At 45.9% G+C, this 14657-nt stretch overlaps 1 long non-coding RNA gene across 1 annotated transcript in view; it reads left to right on the top strand.

Annotated features, from left to right (window-relative positions):
• The window catches only part of LOC149126691 (uncharacterized), a 28008-nt gene extending 13764 nt beyond the window's left edge, over positions 1 to 14244 (top strand). Inside the window, exon 2 of the long non-coding RNA XR_016234134.1 lies at positions 8795 to 14244. This is a non-coding gene — a long non-coding RNA (uncharacterized LOC149126691). The remainder of the gene's footprint in view (positions 1 to 8794) is intronic.
• The last annotated feature ends 413 nt before the right edge of the window (positions 14245 to 14657 follow it).

Genomic DNA, 14657 nt, shown 5'->3' on the forward strand with positions numbered 1-14657 from the left:
GCCTTTCAAATAAATAAATGAATCTTTAAAAAAAAAAAAAAAAAGAAAAGAAAAAGAAAAGTGGAGTCCCACGATTCAAACCAGCAATCTCAAATAGAATGCCATCATTGCAGGTGGCAGCTGAACCTGCTGTGGTATAATGCCAGCCTCCCTGCCCTGCCTTTTTTTTTTTTTTCCCAAGATTTATTCGAAAGGGAGAGAAAGTGGGGGGGAGACAGAAAGAGAGAGCTCTTCCATTTACTGGTCCACTTCCCAAATGGCTCCGAGAACCAAGGCTGGGACAGGCTAAAGCTAGGATCCAGGAACTCCACCCTGGTCTCCCACATGGGTGGCAGGGGGCTCACTGTGCTGCAACACCTGACCCTCATATTAAATGGCGCTGTGGCGCAATGGGTTAATGCCCTGGTCTGAACAGCCGGCATCCCATATGGGCGCCAGTTCTAATCCCTGCTGCTCCACTTCTGATCCAGCTCTCTGCTATGGCCTGGGAAAGCAGAAGAAGATGGCCCAAGTCCTTGGGCCCCTGCACCTACGTGGGAGACCAGGAAGAAGCTCCTGGCTCCTGGCTTCAGATCGATGCAGCTCTGGCCATTGCGGACACCTGGGGAGTGAACCATCAGATGGAAGACCTCTCTATCTCTGGCTCTCTCTCTGTGTAACTCTGACTTTCAAATAAATAAATAAATATTTAAAAAATAATAACAATTAGCAGTCACTTTCTTGGGAGAAAGTTAATTAAATCAAGATACCTATACTAGTACTGTGCTTTTTTTTTTTTTTTTAAAGATTTATTTATTTATTTGAAAGGCAGAGTTACAGAGAGGCAGAAACAGAGAGTTAGTGAGAGAAAGAGAGGTCATTCATCCATTGGTTCACTACCCAAATGGCCACAATGGCTGGAGCTGGGCTGATCTGAAGCCAGGTCTCCTATGAGGGCTCAGGGGCCCAAGAGCTTGGGCCATCTTCTGCTTTCCCAGACCTTAGAGAGCGGGATCAGAAGTGGAGCATCCAGGACTCCAACTGGCGCCCAAATGGGATACAGGCAGCGGTTTTACCTGCTATGCCACAGCACTGGCCCTGTACTGTACTGTTAAATTTATTTATATAATGTTTTAAATATGGATCAACTCCATCTTACTAAAATCAGAACCTATTTACCTGATATAGTGTCTACTGCCGATATTTCTTTTTTTTAAACTTTTATTTAGTAAATATAAATTTCCAAAGTACAGTTTATGGATTACAATGGCTTCCCCACCCCCATAACTTTCCTCCCACCCGCAACCCTCCCCTTATCCACTCCCTCTCCCATTCCAAAGTAAAGATTTCATCAGTTTGCACCCACACAGAACATAAAGTGTAAAATACTGTTTCAGTACTAGTTATAGCATTAATTCACATTGGACAACACATTAAGGACAGAGATCCTACATGAGGAGTAGGTACACAGTGACTCCTGTTGTTGACTTAACAATTTGCCACTCTTGGTTGGTGCTGCAGCTCAATAGGCTAATCCTCCGCCTTGCGGCGCCAGCACACCAGGTTCTAGTCCTGGTCGGGGCGCTGGATTCTGTCCCGGTTGCCCTTCTTCCAGGCCAGCTATCTGCCATGGCCCAGGAGCTTGGGCCCTGCACCCACATGGGAGACCAGGAGAAGCACCTGGCTCCTGGCTTCGGATCAGCGCAATGCGCTGGCTGCGGCGGCCATTGGAGAGTGAACCAACTGCAAAAGGAAGACCTTTCTCTCTCTCTCTCTCTCTCTCACTGTCTACTCTGCCTATCAAAAAACAAAACAAAAAAAAACAAAAAAAAACAAAAAACAATTTGACACTCTTGTTTACGGTGTCAGTGATCTTCCTAGGCTCTAATCCTGAGTTGCCAAGGCTATGGAAGCCTTTTGAGTTCGCCGATTTTCATCTTATTTAGACAAGGTCATAGTCAAAGTGGAAGTTCTCTCCTCCCTTCAGAGAAAGGTATCTCCTTCTTTGATGGCCCGATCTTTCTACTGGGATCTCACTCGCAGAGATCTTTCATTTAGGTCCTCTTTTTTTTTTTTTTTTTTTTTTTTTTTGCCAGAGTGATACTGACGATATTTCAAACAGTTTGCAATTCCTGAACATCCCAGGTTGGTCCCTGGAAGATGATCCTTGGAAGAGCTTCTCAGGTGAGGGCCCTGCCTGGAACCTAGCACTCCGAGTGGGCACCTCCGGCTTCTCAAAGATCCGGCTACTCATTGGCTTTAATGTTTTCTGGTTCATTGGCGTAAAACATTTGCACACTCCTCGTTAAGGGATCAGAATCACTCTGCTGTATTTGGAATGCTCAGCTCAGAATCATTTTTATTAGATTCTAGAAGCTCTGGGGGTTTCCCATAAATAAGCTGCTCGTTAATTGCCTTTTTTGTACATAAACAAATCCCAAATTGGAAAATGAAAGAAAACGGGGAACTAAAATTTCACTACTTAAAATGCAATTCTTTTGTAGTTTTATGCATCTTTTTCCCTTCCCATTAATTATTTAACACACTTTGATGATGCATGGGGGGTAATTGGCCCAATTTAAAATTAAAACTGGGAAAAAAATACATATGTAGTCCAAATTATGGGATTTTTTTTCCAGATCATAGTTTTGAGGGACAATAGGATGCATCTGAAACAGCGTAAACTTCATAATAATTCAGACCTGGGTTTTAACTGGGCTTTCCCAATTAGCTAAGAGCTAATGACCCCCTTGCAGCCTCTGCTCGGTACAAGGGGATATCACTCCCCTTGCAGATGTGATGGAGGTCACGCTTCAGATGAGCTTAGGATCTGGGTCTGGGAAACAGAGTTGGCTATGCTGTTCCCTTGTGTGATGCTTGCCAGGGTTTGAGAGCTTCAGCAGGACTCTTCCCGGGGGTTGTTAGTTTGTGTTTGTTTTTCATAAAACATGAGCTGGTGGACCATTCCTGCCCTTCTGTAAATTCTGTTCAACATGTTTTCATTTCCCCCCCAGCCTTGAGATGCATGTTCATATGAATTAATTATCAAATCCTCATAATAAGCTATTACATTAGTCAGCTTTTTGTTATCTGAACCAATACCTGAGGGCAGTTAGTTAGAAGTTACATACAAGGATGTTGGCATTGCAGGTGGCAGCTTAGCCCACTGTGCCGTAATGCTGGTCCCAAAAAGTAAGTTCTAAAAAATGCTTATGTTTATTTTCATATACTTGAAAGGCAGAGCAACAGAGAGTGACAGAGACAGAGAAAGATCTTTCACCCATTGGTTCTCTCACTTCTCAAACACTGGCAACAGCCTTGGCTAGGCCAAGCTGAAGCCAGGAGCCTGGAACTCCATCCAGGTCTCCCACCTGGGTGGCAGCAACCCAGTTACTGGGCCATAATCTACTGCCCCCCAGGATGTATTAGCAGGAAGTTGGATGGAAAACAGAGCAGCCAGGACTCAAACCAGCACTCGAATATGAGATGTGGGTGTCCCAAGTGGCCACCCACCCCAGTGCATAAGTTTTACAATTGTTTTAAAAGATTTATTTATTTATTTGAAAGGTAGAATTACAGAAAAGCAGAGGCAGAGAGAGAGAGAGAGAATCTTCCATCCACTGGTTCACTCCCCAAATGGCCGCAATGGCTGGAGCTGGGCCAGTCCAAAGCCAGGAGCCAGGAGCTTCCTCTGGGTCCCCAATGCGGGTGCAGGGGCCCAAGCACCTGGGCCATCCTCCATTGCTCTCTGAAGGCCATAGAAGAGAGCTGGATCAGAAGTGGAGCAGCTAGGACCTGAACCAGTGCCCATATGGGATGCCGGCACTGCAGGTGGCAGCCACAGTGCCGGTCCCAAGTTTTACAATGTTTTAAGTGAGGGTGAAACAAATTTTCTTTTATACGAAGAAAAACTCAGAGTTTATCACTTATATAATCTCAATGATGATTCCTAAAGTATGTATTTCAGGAAGAAGGAAACTGAACTCTGAGATGCAAGAGAGAGAAGAGTACACAAGTAAATCAGTAAGGACTTGAGTGTTGAGGTGGATTTGTTCTGAGAGGAGGAGTGTGATGGGGGCAAGAGGCGCGGAGTCACCACACAGACCCTGGGAGCCAGGTGAAAGCGGACCAGAGGCAAGCAGCCCGCAGACTCATTTATTTCAGCTGGTACAGCTGCTTATATAGCCAAGGCAGCCAATCTGGTCAAGGGGCGGTTTATGCCCTAACCAATCACAGCCTGTTGCCAGGAAGTATCCGAAGCCATCCAATCACAGCCTGTTGCCAGGTGGGTTTCGAAGCCATTCCTGAGTAACTGACGCTCACTTGCCAGCAGCCATCTTGGCATGGCCTTCTCATTCTCCCACCTGAGGACACTTAAACAGATGCTATCCATAATATTAGCATTAGCTCCTTCTAATGGACCTGGGAGGGCAGCAGATGATGGCCCAAGTACTTGGTCCCTATCACTTGTGGAAGATCCAGATTGGAGTTCTGGGCTCCTGGTTTCAGCCTAACTAAAGCAGATGGAAGATTCTCTCTCTCTCTCTCTCTCTCTCTCTCTCTCTCTCTCTGTGTCTCTGGCTCTCTCTCCATCTCTCTGTTACTCTTTGACTTTCAAATAAATAAATTCTTTTTTTAAAAAAAGGAAATAGGAGGGGCTGGCGCTGTGGTGCAATGTGTTAAAGCCCTGACCTAGGCCGGCGCCGCGGCTCACTAGGCTAATCCTCCGCCTTGCAGCGCCGGCACCCCAGGTTCTAGTCCCGGTCGGGGCGCCGGATTCTGTCCTGGTTGCCCCTCTTCCAGGCCAGCTCTCTGCTGTGGCCAGGGAGTGCAGTGGAGGATGGCCCAAGTGTTTGGGCCCTGCACCCCATGGGAGACCAGAAGTACCTGGCTCCTGCCATCGGATAGGCGCGGTGCACCGGCCGCAGCGTGCCAGCCACGCCGGCCATTGGAGGGTGAACCAACGGCAAAAGGAAGACCTTTCTCTCTGTCTCTCTCTCTCTCACTATCCACTCTGCCTGTCAAAAAAAATAAAAAATTAAAAAAAAAAGCCCTGGCCTGAGGCGCCAGCATCCCATATGTGTGCCAGTTCTGCAGCTCCTCTTCCGATCCAGCTCTCTTCTGTGGCCTGGGAAAGCAGTAGAAGATGGCCCAAGTCCTTGAGCCCCTGTGCCCACGTGGGAGACCTGGAGGAGGCTCCTGGCTCCTGGCTTCGGATCGGCACAGCTCCAGCCGTTGCAGCCATCTGGGGAGTGAACCAGTGGATGGAAGACCTCTCTCTCTCTCTCTCTACCTCTCTCTGTAACTCTTTCAAATAAATAAAATAAATCTTTAAAAAAAAAAAAAAGGAAAGAGGGGCCTTCCCCCTGCAATGCCAGCATTCCTTATGGGCGCTAGTTCTAGTCCTGGCTGCTCCACTTCCAATCCAGCTGCTTGCTAATGTGCCTGGGAAAGCAGCAGAAATAGATCTAAGTTCTTAGGCCCTGCATCCATGTGCAGACCCTGATGGATTTCCTGGCTCCTGGCCTTAGCCTGGACCAGCCCTGGCCATTTCAACCATTGGGAGAGTGATCAAGTGAATGGAAGACACCCCGCCCCCGTCTCTGTCTCTCTGTAAGTCTGCCTTTCAAGTAAATCTTTAAAAAAAAAGACATTCAAATATATAAAAAATCACAATAAATATAATTTTCCCATATTTCCAAGGACTACTGGGTTGAGTTGTTTTAAAATATCAAGCTAACTGCTATTTACCAGAGTACATTTAAAATAAAGAAGCTATTTTCAGAGAAGTTGAAAATAAATGGAAGACAAAAGATATACCAGACTAAAGCGAACCAAAAGAAAGCATTATTAGAATGAGAAGGATCTCTACATGATCACAGAATATAACATCATCAGGAAGATTTAACAATTCTGTTTTTATGCACAAAATAATATGGTCTATTAATATAAGAAGCAAAAATTGACAGAAATATAAGGATAAATTTATAATTCCCAATGATATGGGGAGATTTTAGCATATCCCTCTCAGAAATTTCTAGATTACACAATTTTAATAAGAAATATATTAGCTTACCCTAAAGAAGCAATCTTGCAAACAATAATTAAAGCATTCACATTCCTGTCAAGTACACATGAGACATTTATAAAAATGGACTACATACACAGGAGATAAAATAAGTCTTAGCAAATTGCAAAGAATTATTATCATACAGGACCATATGCTAGGATTACAATGCAATTAAATTAGAGATCAATTTTTTTTAAAGACTTATTTCTTTATTTGAAAGGCATATCAGGGCCAGCTCTGTGGCACAGTGGTTAAAGTCCCGGCTGCTCCATTTCCGATCCAGCTCTCTGCTAATGCACCTGGGAAAGCAGCAGAGGATGACCCAAGTGCTTGGGCCCCTGCACCCACATGGGAGACCCAGAAGTTCCTGGCTCCTGGCTTCAGATCAGCGCAGCTCCAGCGGTCATGGCTGTTTGCGGAGGGGAACCAGTGGATGGAAGGCCTCTTTCTCTCTCTCTCTCTCTACCTCTCTCTGTAACTCTATATTTCAAATAAATAAAATACATCTTAAGAAGAAGAAAAGGAAGAAGAAGGGGGAGGGGGAGAAGAAGAAGAAAGGCATAGCAGCAGAAAGAGACAGAGACAGAAACAGATCTTCAGTCTGCTGATTCACTCCCCCAGTGGCCGCAACAGCCAGGTCTGGGTGGAGCTGAAACCAGGAGCCAGGAACTCCACTGTATCTCCCACGAGGGTGGCAGAGCCCAGGGACTTGGCCATCATCTGTTGCCTTCCTAGAGGCATTAACAAGAAGCTACATTGGAAGCAGAGTAGCCAGGACTCGAACCAGCGTTTCGATAGGAACACCGCTTTCACAAGTGGCAGCTTTAACCCCCTTCGCCTCAGAAATCAGTCTTTAAAAAAATGGTTTAAAGGCTCAGATGTTGTAAATTTAAAAGGCACAGACAACTTTTAGATGATGCATAGGTCCAGTAGAAGATATTGCAGCTGTCATTTTTAGAGTCAATATCAGATTAAATTTGTGTTAATCCAGTCCTTTTTTTTTTAAGATAAATTTATTTATTTATTTATTTAAAAGGCAGAGTGACAGGGACCGGCGCTGTGGTGCAGTGGGTTAAAGCCCTGGCCTGAAGCACTGGCATCCCATATGGGCACCAGTTCTAGTCCCAGCTGCTCCTCTTCAGATCCAGCTCTCTGCTGTGGCCCGGGAAGGCAGTGGAGGATGGCCCAAGTGCTTGGGCCCCTGCACCTGCGTGGGAGACCAGGAGGAAGCACCTGGCTCCTGGCTTTGGATCAGCATAGTTCTGGCTGTAGCGGCCACTTGGGGGGTGAACCAACGGAAGGAAGACCTTTGTCTCTGTCTCTGTCTCTCTCACTGTCTAACTCTGCCTGTCAAATAAAAAAAAAAAAAGAAAAGAAAAGAAGGGAAGTGCTCTCTTCAGCAGCACATATACTAAAATTAGAAAATAAGGGGGGGGGGCAGCACTGTGGTGTAGTAGGTTAAGCATCCACCTGTGGGGCTGACATCCCATATGGGTAGTGGTTCGAATCCTGGCTGCTCCACTTCCGATCCAGCTCCCTGCTAATGTGCCTGGGAAAGCAGCAGAAGATGGCCCAAGTCCTTGGACCCCTGTACCCATGTGGGAGACCCAAAAGAAGCTCCTGGCTCCTGGCTTCGGATTGGTGCAGCTTTGGCCGGTGCGGCCATCTGGGGAGTGAACCAGCGGATGGAAGACCTCTCTCTCTCTCTACCTCTCTCTGTAACTCTGTCTTTCAAATAAATAAAATAAACCTTTAAAAAAAAGACATTCCAGGCTAATTCAAATCCTGGAGATTTAAATGAATGAATGAATGAATGAATGAAATGAAAGGCAGAGTGACAGACAGAGATTTTCCATGTGCTGGTTCACTTCTCCAATGCCTGCCACAGCTGGGGCTGGACCAGGCCCAAGCCAGAAGCCCCGAATGCAATGTGGGTCTCCCATGGGGTGGCAGGAACCCCACAACTTGAGCCATCACCTGATGCCACCCAGAGTGCACATTAGCAGGAAGCTGGATTCAGGGTGGAGGCAGGATTCAAACCCAGGCATTCCAACGTGGGCATCCCAAGTTGTCATTGCCCTTTATCTTTGATGATTAAGTTTTTCTACCTGGCCTCTGCTACAATGCCATACCACCATCCCCACTGAAATCAGGGGACCCTCGTCAAGTGCACACCCCTGTAAAAGAATTTAGCCTGATGCAGTGTTTTTTACCCTCCCTGATCTCCCAACCTCACAGTCAATTCCCCATGTATTCCCCAGGTTCCTACTCACAGATAATAGCACAGTCCTGCAGTTCTTCTGGTGTCTGAGCCACTCTGTCCTGGTTGGTAGTGCAGTCCTGTCCCTCTAGAATGTGCTAAGATTGACACTGTGGGTGGGCCTAGTGGCAACAGGAAATAGCTGTGGTGGTTAGAGGAGAATGAGCATCCCCTTTCAAGGCATCTGCCTCAGGTGAGGTTGCCACAGGTTTGCAAGCAGAGGGCACCTCGTATCCTCAGGCACCGGGGGGCAAGCTTCCTCTGCAGAGGCGCTCAGAATCACCTGTTGTCCATTGGTTCCTGGGGCACCAGGAGCCATTAGCAGTTTCATTTGAATGTCTCAATTCATTTGAGAGGTCTCAGTTTCAAAGTCCAAGATCCCATTCTTTTCCTGATTAATGTCCTAATTCTGACGTGGGAAACTTGGCAAGACTGTCATTATCATTTAGCAACTTGCACAATTACATCTCGCATTTGATTTCCAGCCATACCCGCCTTGGAGCTACAGGAAAGAAGCCCTTCTTTTAGGGTTATCGTGCAAGCTCTTTGGTTCTCACTCCATAACTTGAGCTGAGAGTTAACAGACTGGAATTGTTGTTCTCTCCTTGTAAGCTATCAAGTTCACTCGAACGAAGCCGTCCCACACCGCAGACCTTGTTGTACTCATTACTGCCGCAGCAGCGAAGTGCAGCAAGCATATGGGCCCAGCAAGCATGTGTGGCAGTCGGCACCTCGTGAAAATAAGCCCAGGTGACAGCTTGGCGGATTGTGATGCTACAGCATGCTATGGGGTACCAGCAGCTCCTATCCTGTGGACAAGGTCAGGACTGTGCTTGGACCCAAGGACACAACCAAACTAATGCCGGATGATCACTCTTACCAGTAAGTTGGCTGGTACAAATTCTTCATCAGTCTGTGTCCAATTAAGGGCCAGAAGCTATGGAGTATTTTAAACAAGGTAGTTCGGTAGGAACATTATTAAATGATGACAGCATAATAACATGAAGACATGAAGAAAACTAGGGCATTCTAGAGGGATAGCACTCCTGCGGCCGTGGTGTGCACCTGATTGGAGAAGATGGGATTGTAGTCCACAGGAGGCGAGAAAAGCTTGCTCGGTTGTTTGCAAGCCAAGGAGAAAGACATCAGGAGAGAGCAAACCTGCCAGCCTCCAGAACTGTGAGAAAATCAGTATGCACTACTAGGACACACAGGTTGTCACACTTTGTTATAGCGTCCCTAGAAAATGAATGCAAGGGGACTCTAATACGTGAACACAAATCTTCAAAGGGGATCCAAGATCACAGAGGCGGAATGATTGCTGTTTGCTTACAAGTGACCATGATCGTGACAACAGCAGAGAAATCAAAATGCATCAGGCGTGGGTATTTGGTGCAGTGGTTAAGATACTGCTTGGGATGCAGGCCCACACCAGAGTGCTTGGGTTTCTGTCCCAATTCTGCTCCTGATTCCAGCTTCCTGTTAATGCACTCCCTGGGAGGTGGCAGGTGGGGCTCAAGTATTCGGGTCCCTCTTGTCCAGGTGGGAGACCTGGGTTAAGTTCCAGCCCTAACCTAGATGCTGTGGACATTTGGAGAGTGAACCAATGTAGAGGTTTGTCTGTCTCCTCTGTCTCTTTGCCTTTCAAATAATACAATCAATTAATAAAATTTTGAAAAATGCATTCCATCTTAGTCTAGGTCACCAGAAGCTGCATAACAAGCAAAGATAATCCAACACCCGTCTTTTGAGTTTCCTGCCAAGCTTTGTCGGTACTCAGAAGATGACCGCTTCCACACCCTTCTGAAGGCTCGGCTAGAAAAGCAGACTGTCCAACAGTCTCGGGCCTGGGTCTGGACAGACCTCAGGTGCTTACTGCGTCACTCACTCCTCGTCATCTCCTAAGTGGCAACAGTGACCACAGCCCCGGTGCACGCCTTCCCACCTCTGAGCCCCTCGTCCTCCGGAATCCCTGTGCAAACCTGCCGTGTTCGTCTGTGTGGTTGCTATGCTGTTTGCCTTCACTGTGTCTTTATTTCAATGCTCATTTACATTACGGTGCACACTTGTTGCAGTTAAAAGGAAAATATAATTTGTATTTTATAATTATGTTCCACAAATAAACTCATTAATGAGCTAAGTCTTAAACAGGCGGTTCGCATGCTAAAGGCTCTGTATTAAGTAGAAACACCAGGTTGATACTACAAAAATCTATACATATTCAGTATGAATGCAATTTTTTCCTGAATATTTTCAATCCATGATTGAATGAATCCACAGATGTGGAACTTGAGGATACAGAGGGGCCACTGTATTCCTAACTTCCTTTTTCTGATTAACAAATTAACAACTATTTATAAAATGTCCACTAGGCATATATTAGGGATATAATAGTGGGAAAGAGCAACCCTCCCTGCCTTCATAAAAAAAAAAAAAAAGAAAGAAAGAAAGAAACACCAGGTTGATGATTGTGTGTGTGTGTGTGTGTGTGTATAAAAGTGTTTCAAGTACTAAGGGAAGTTGGCTAGGATTTTTAGAATACATCATTTTTTTTCTATTTAAAATAATGCCGGGGGGCAGCGCTATGGTGGAGTGGGTAAAGCCACCACCTGTGGTACTGGCATCCCATATGGGCACCGATTCATGTCCAGCTGCACTACTTCTGATCCAGCTCTCTGCTATGGCCTGGGAACGCAGTAGAAGATGGCCCAAGTCCTTGGGCCCCTGCACCCACCTGGGAGACCCGGAAGAAGCTCCTGGCTCCTGGCTTTGGATTGGCCCAGCTCTGGCCATTGTGGCCACTGGGGGAGTGATCCAGCAGATAGAAGACCTCTCCCCCCTCCACACCCCCGCCTCTGCCTCTCTGTAACTCTGCCTTTCAAATAAATAAATAAATCTTTAAAAAAATCAAAATAAAATAATGCCATACAGACTTTCACTATATCTAAAAACACTACTCTACTTATTTTTAGGATTAGATTAAATTTTCTGAGGGGCGCCTGAACTAGGTGGATAGAAGATACTAGAAAGGATGAAGTCATGTAGTCAGCACACTGATGTACACTAAATGTCACATTTCACTAGAAGACATGTCATCAACCTTTCGTGATGAGATTGACCTCTAGATTTAGGGTAGTGACAGTCTGGTCAGTTAGTCCTTTCCCTCTTTAGACTTGGAAGTAACCTGTATGGTACTACTTCAGCCCTGTGTGAATGTCTACAACAATTAATCTAACAATTAATTGGTTTTACTAGCAAATGATAACTTTTGCCTAAATCAGTATTTTCATTTTTTAAAAAGGTTTCTTTGTTTGACAGGCAGAGAGAGAGAGCGAGATCTTCCATCTGCTGGTTTACTTCCCAAATGGCCGTGATGATCGGGGCTGGTCCAGGCCAATGCCAGGAGACTGGAATTCCATCCAGTCTCCCTTCTAGGTGGCAGGGGCCTAGGTATTTGGGCCATTTTTCACCGCTTTCCTGGTCAAATTATCAGGGACCTGCATTAGAATTGGAGCAGCTGGGACTCGAACCTGCATTCGTAGTGGATGCCGGTGTTGCAGGCAGCGGTTTAACCCGCTGTGCCACAATGCCAGCCCCATGAAGTTGTTTTGATGGTTGTCTCAAATGGTAACACATGAGAGGTTCTTACCTACTCTCATTTTAGTACCTGTGCTCTAATGGCTTTTCAGCACTCAGTGTGTTCAATCCAGTGCGATCATCATTCTTGCAGCTGCTCAGGTTCTCCACGTTGTTCAATGCGGCACGTTCATGTGGCTCCTGGGTCCCTCTGACATGTTATCTCCTAAAGTTTTATGCTGATTAACATGAAGAGGAGCCCCAGGCTCACCTTGAAAAGTGCCTGCGCTAAATCTGAAATCAGTTTTTCCACACACAGCACAACAGCAGTGCAGACAACCAGGGCATTGCTCTGGCCCATTTCAGTGGGCAGGACCAGAACAGTCACAGTTAAAAACAATGAGTTAACATTTTTTTTTTAAAGATTTATCTATCTATCTGGAAGGCGGAGTCACATAGAGAAAAGGAGAGACAGAGACGTCTTCCATCCGCTGGTTCACTCCCCAAATGGCTACAATTGCTAGGGCTGGGTCAGACCAAAGCCAGGAGTCAGGAGCTTCCTCCAGGTCTCCCACATACATGTAGGGGCCCAAGCACTTGGACCATCTTCTGCTGCTTTCCCAGGCACTAGTAGGGAGCTGGATCAGAAGTGGGGCATCCGGGACTCAAACCAGTGCCCACATGGGATGCTGGTGCTGCAGGCCATGGCTTTAATCTGCTGTACCACAGTGCTGGCCCCAACATTTATTTTTCAATTCCATTAATATTATGTTTTCATTTAGTTTCTCTGACTATGTAATTGTATATATGTTACTGAAAATATTGATTCAGTACTTTATTAATATAATAAATTATGTCTTTTATTTATTTAAAAACTGGCATATTTTCAAAATCCCCATGCTAGGACCAGCATTGCAACATAGTGGGTTAAGCTGCTGCTTGAGATGCCAGCATCCCATACAGGGTGTTGGTTCAAATCCTGGCTGCTCTGCTTCCAGTGCAGCGTTCCACTTATGTTCCTGGAAGATAGTCCAAGTTCTTGGACCCCTGCCACTCATGTGGGAGACCCAGATGAGGTTCATGGCTCCTAGCTTCAGCCTGACCCAGACCCAGCTGTTGTGGCCATTTGGAGAGAGAACGAGTGAATGGAAAATCTCTCTCTCTCTCTCTCTCTCTCTGCCTTTCAGTAAATAAATAAATCTTTCAAAAAATAATAATAAAGTGATCAAATTACCTGAATGGGCATTTCTTTCTTTTTTTTTTTTAAGATTTTATTTATTTGAGAGGTAGAGTTACAGTGAGAGGAAGAGACAGAGAGAAAGGTCTTCCTTCCATTGGTTCACTCCCCAAATGGCTGTAATGGCCGGAGCTGCGCCGATCCGAAGCCAGGAGCCAGGTGCCTCTTCCTGGTCTCCCATGTGGGTGTAGGGGCCCAAGCACTTGAACCATCCCCTACCACTTTCCCAGGCACAGCAGAGAGCTGGATCGGAAGAGGAGCAGCCAGGATTAGAACTGGCGCCCATATGGGATGCTGGCGCCTTAGGCAGAGGATTAAACTGCACCACAGCGCTGGCCCCCTGAATGGGCATTTCTTAAAAGACATACAAACACCCAATGGGTTTATGGAAAAATGCTCAACATCACTAATCATGAGAGAGATGCAATCAAAATCATAAACTAAAATCTCACCCAATTAGGATGGTTATAAGCAAAAGGACAAAAAATAACAAATGTTAAAAAGGATGCAGAGAAAGAACTTTTACGCTGTTGGTGGTAATGTAAATCAGTTCAGCTGATATGGAAAACAACATGGAGGTTCCTTAGAAAACTAAAAATAGAAAAAACATACGATCAAGCAATCAACTTCTGGGAAAGGAAATGAGTGTGTCAAGGAGACATCTGCATTCCCATGTTTATTGCAGCACTGTTCTCAATAGTCAAGATGTGGAATCAACCTAAGTGTCCATCAGTGGAGGAATGGATTGAGAAAATGAGGTCGGGGACGACGCTGTGGCGTAACAAGTACAGCCGCTTCCTGCAGTGCCGGCATCCCATATGGGTGCCTATTCGAGTCCTGGCTGCTCCACTTCCAATCCAGCTCTCTGCTATGGCCTGGGAAAGCAGTGGAAGATGGCCCAAGTGCTTGGGCCCCTGCACCCACATGGGAGACCCAGAAGAAGCTCCTGGCCCCCGGCATCAGATCAGTGCAGCTCTGGCCATTGCGGCCATCTGGGGAGTGAACTAGAAGATGTAAGACCTCCCTCTCTCTCTCTCTCTCTCTCTCTCTCTCTCTCTCTGCCTCTGCCTCTCTGTAACTCTTCCTTTCAAATAAATAAATCTTAAAAAAAAAAAAGAAAGAAAATGTGGTATACAGATGCACAATGGAATATTACTCAGTCATAGGAAGAATGAAATCCGGTCATTTGTGGCAACATGGTTGAGCCTAGAGGGAATTACAGTAAGTGAAATAGGCAGGCACAGGAAGACAAGTACCCGATGTTCTCTCTCCTGTGTGGAGGCTATAAAAGTTGATCTCAGAGGCTAGGAAGGGGATGGGGATGGAGACAGAGAGAGGCTGTTAACGGGTACACAATCACAGTAGGGCAGGAGGAGTAAGATCTAGTGCTCTACAGCATAGTAGGGGACTGCAGTTAACAATAACTTACTGGGTATTCAAAAGAGAGGATTTTTTTTTTTTTTTTGGGACAGGCAGAGTGGACAGTGAGAGAGAGAGACAGAAAGGTCTTCCTTTACCACTGGTTCACCTTCTAA

This window comes from Oryctolagus cuniculus, chromosome 5 (genome assembly GCF_051225735.1).
Source record: "Oryctolagus cuniculus isolate XC-2025 breed Fujian yellow rabbit chromosome 5, ASM5122573v1, whole genome shotgun sequence".
Lineage (NCBI taxonomy): Eukaryota > Metazoa > Chordata > Mammalia > Lagomorpha > Leporidae > Oryctolagus > Oryctolagus cuniculus.